Here is a 4,785-nt window from a genome sequence, read left to right as displayed (position 1 = left end):
TTATTCACATCTATATGGTTAGAACAGCTGTGGAATAGGACAGAAGTTTCTGCTTTGTTGAGGAAACCGTGACTAATGAGAAAGAGCCCTCGAAGTGTGATTCTAGGATGACACTGTCATTTCAGCAACTCGGGTGCTGTAGAAACCACTTCCCTGTAAACAGCCGGAGCTGAGAGAGCACCTGACCTATTCTTGCGGATATGCTGAGCCCCGTGGTTACCCAAGACCCCTCTTGCATGTACCAATCAACAGGACACAGCTGTGCTAAATACTTCCTCTTCAATCAACTCCCACCCCCCCCCCCCCCCGCCAGTTCCCACCTCCCCACAGCCCAGGGTCTACATACTAAGACTAAGATGTAACTTGGCCCCATGAAGGATACTGGCAAGTGAGTGCCTGGGCCCCATCTCATTCTGCCCACACTCTGAGACCCTTGCTATTCTCCTCCCTTGCCCCATCTTTGTTCCTGGACCTGCTGTTTTCGATTGTGGTTCATGTCTCTAGCTTTTGTTAGAATTCATCACCAAATACTGTAGACAAAAGTAACCACGTGAAACAACTTCACAAGGAATTTTCAAAATGCCTTGGGCTATGTTGTGGGGTTTGGGGGTGCTCCTTAGCTTCCTATTTTTATATAGTTCAGAAGAAGGGCTGAGTCTTCTCCTATTTGGGAAACGGGGAAAGTGGACATGTTTCAACAAGAGGTAGAATCCTACACTTGCTTCCAGCAGCCATCCTAGTGCTTGCTGAAGGTCCCTCAGTCTGTGTCACAGGTGAGCAGCAGGATTAGTCTCTTAGACTGACTGGAGCTCCTCAGGAGAGCTGGAGCAAGAGACAGACCATTCACTTAGTGGCTTTTCCTGCAGGGGGAGATAGTGGCCAACTGTAAAGTAGAAAAGGAAATGGAAAGGGCAGGATGACTGAAGAATAATCTCCAATGGCTTTCCTGTTCTCCGTTCTCCACAGGGGTAAGGAACCCTGGGCAGCACTCTCTCCATCTATGTTTTTCTGATTTTATCATTGGTTTTAATAATATGGAGGTGACTTGTTTGTTTCTACGAAAACTCCCTTGGGCTTAGCCTGTGCCTTCCCTCAGAATTGGCCCTGACCTCCGAGCATCTGTGGCCTTTTCTGTGAACACACCCCCACCCTCGGCTGGCCCCTGACAAGTCAGCAAGGGACTACCATGAGAGAAATAGGCAGTGTCAGGTAAAATCGGTCTTTCTGTCCATCTCTGGAAGAGGCAGGAAATGTAAAGTCATGCGGAATGGGTAGGAGAATCTGAAAAAGCCCACAGGTTGCCTGTGGGCACTCTTGGGGAGTCCTGACCTTTGAGAGCGCACAGAGAGGCCTGCCCTGGGAGCAGCAGAGAGTCATGAAGGAGCTGCCTCTGCAATTATGAGACCACCTGCACCACCTCTGTTACTATGGAAACATCTGGGGATGGCAGGTTGAAGAGTCAGGCCTGAGAATTAGAATGACCCTGAGCTTAGCTTCCCAAGTCAGATGGGGTGCAGAGAAGGGTGAACCCAGAAATTCTGTTGCCTACTCCTCGGTCTTCATAGCTACTAAGTCAAAACCTGATAGGTTTGTGCCAACTCTCCCTGGCGCTAGTGTCAACCAAGGACCACACAGAAAGGAATTCCTGTGAGTCTCAGAGAGAACAAAAATACCAGTTACATCTATGGGCAGATTAGAGAACAGAGACCCAAGGATGGGCTGTATACACATACATACATACATACATACATACATACATACATACATACATATATACACACACACTCTGGATACTTAATAATTTACCAGTACACGTTAATTTACATAACTATGAAATTTATCGGGACTTTTTAGTCTATGTGATATATTTTGCTCATACACACTTCTCTATTAGCTTCCCTTCCCTCACAGTGCCCCATCTAACTTCATTTCAGCTTTTTCCCTCCCACTATGTTCTACATAAAAGAGAAAATAAAAGGCACTTGTTTTCCCCCAGGATGGCTCTTTTCATTTAATGTGATGCCCAGTTCCATCATTTTTCCCGCAAACGGTGTGATTTTGTTCTTCTTTATGGAAGATTAATATTCTAATACATACATATATGTGCCTCCCTCTTTCTCTCCATTTTTTCTTTCCTCTGGTTTTATTTTATTTTATTTTATTTTATTTTATTTTATTTTATTTTATTTTTTGAGACAGGGTTTCTGTATAGCCCTGGCTGTCTTGGAACTCATCCTGAAAACCAGGCTGGCTTTGAAGTCAGAGATCTGCCAGCCTCTGCCTCCTGAGTGCTGAGATTAAAGGTGGGCCCCACCATACCTGGCTAACTTATTATTAATTATTATTATCCTTATCTTTATCATCATCATCATCATCATCACCATTATCATCATCATTATTTATTAACCTGTTGATGGGCACATAGGCTAATTCCAAAACTTGGATTTTGTGAATAGTGTCACAATAAACCTAGGCTTGTGGATGTCTCTGCTGTATGTTGACATTAATAGCAATGCTTTGGGCATATACCAAAGGCAGTACAGCTGAATCATGCGGTAGCTTGTTTTTGTTTTTGAAGAATCCTGATGTTGATTTGCATCATGGCTGTTCTCTACATTTCTGCCAACACTGGACCGGCTTCCTCAGCCTCCAATTCCTCGCCTGCAATTGTTGTTTTAGCCATTCGGGCTGGGTTGAGATGGAATCTCAATGTGGTCTTGTTTTGCTGTTCACTGACAGCTACAGGCTGACCATCTTTTCATGTATATGCTTGTCACTAGTACTTGTTTTAAGAAGTGTCTCTTCAGCCGGGCGTGGTGGCGCACGCCTTTAATCCCAGCACTCGGGAGGCAGAGGTAGGCGGATTTCTGAGTTCGAGGCCAGCCTGGTCTACAAAGTGAGTTCCAGGACAGCCAGGACTATACAGAGAAACCCTGTCTCTTCAGTTTATTGGCTTGTTTATTGATCGAATTACTTGAGGATTTTGTGTGTTAACCATTTTTACTTCCTTATTTATTCTAGATATTAATCCTCTGTTACATGAAAGAGCAGAGAGCAAAATACTCAGTACATCCAGCCAGCTGTCTCTAGAGCTGAGCAGCCCAATTGAGACAACAAACAAAAGATAACACTATCAACATCATTTAGCAGTGGGAAACGCTCTGAAAAAGTTGTACTGAAGTTCCAAGTCCAGAGTTCTGGGCAGAGCAGGACCTTCTCTCCAGGATGAGCCTCTGCCTTCTCTTTCCCTCAGTGGGAATTTTTCCACTATAGAGTAAACAATAGCAACCCTGGTTAGAAACAATTTACGTCTTACCTGCTCTCAGTCACACGGTATTTTTAATCCTGGACTGCTTTGCATGTTCCTCTCTCTCTCTCTCTCTCTCTCTCTCTCTCTCTCTCTCTCTCTCCTTCTCTCTCTTTGAGCAGGAGGTGGGGTCAGCCCAGCCTCAGCCTAAAGGTCTTGAAGAACACTTGACAAAAGTGTGCTCGCCTGCAACAGAGGATGGGACAACCCTGCCTCCAGGCCAGCTTCTCAATGAGCTTAAACAATACACAACACTTTGCTAGTACATGAAGTACATCACAAAGCGTTTCATGTAGTCTAGACTAACCTGAAACTTACTATATAGTTTAGATCAGCCTTGAATTCCAATCTTCCTGTCTCCCCTCCCTAGGTGCACCATAGGTACGCCATTATGCCTGGTTTTATCTGATTTTTCTAAAGCATTTCTATGTGTTCTTAGCTGCTTGCCGAAGAGATTCCTGTAACTGTCTGTGCCACCCCTCCCCTAGTCCTGACGATCACCAAGTGGTTAACACCTACTCTGTATGTAGGCGAGTAATTGTTTGGCCTTTTCTGTAAGACCTTGTTCCAAAGCTGTCATCCAACAAATATTTATAGCTTGTCCTTTAATATCTCCACACTCAGATGTGTGAAGTAATGACCTATTTTCTGAATGACCCACTCCTAAGACTAATTCTGTTGTCTTTCTTCTGCAAAGTCAGTACCACTGGCAGGAAAAATGGTGGGGGAGAGAAAATGGACAGGAAAATCTGAAAGGATATCATCTACAGGAAATGGCCACAGCACCTCTAGCTTCAGGTTTCTGAAACAGATAAAACATTATTTTATGAAACAATGATTATCTTATAAAATAGTGTACAACTAGCATATGTTGTTTCTGTACTAAAGTCCATCTTTAAGAAGGATTAATTTTATGTGTATGGGTGCTCTGTCTACATGTATGTGCATATATGTATAGTTCCCCGTGTGCGTGCCTAGTGCTTGCAGAGGCCAGAAGAATCAACCTCAGACCTCTGGAAGGGCAGCCAATCAGTGCTCTTAATTACTGCGCCATCTCATCTCTCCAACCATGACAAATTCAGCCTTCATCTTCATAAATTTATGTTTGGTATTTTTTTTCCCCTAAGTCCAAATTTGTAAGAATCCTGCAGCTTTGCTTAGCTTATTGGTACACAACTGTGATCCCTGCACTTACGGCTGAGACAGGAATGATCTCATGTTTAAGACTAGCTTGAATTACGCAGCAAGACCTGAGAGAGAGAGAGAGAGAGAGAGAGAGAGAGAGAGAGAGAGAGAGAGAGAGAGAGAACAAAAAATACAATTTATTCCATTCTTTAAATTCTAACAACTCTACAAAGGTACAGAGTTGATAGAAAGACAAGTGAGAAACTGAGAAACCTAAGCGGAGGTCTAGAGACATAAGTTTAGACAAAGAATCAGGTCCCAAAGTGAGACATATCTAGTCAGCTGCAGCTGCT

The sequence above is a fragment of the Mus pahari genome, chromosome 14, assembly GCF_900095145.1.
Source record: "Mus pahari chromosome 14, PAHARI_EIJ_v1.1, whole genome shotgun sequence".
NCBI lineage: Eukaryota > Metazoa > Chordata > Mammalia > Rodentia > Muridae > Mus > Mus pahari.
The sequence above is the reverse complement of the archived record's forward strand: the minus strand, read 5'-3'. Positions refer to the sequence as shown.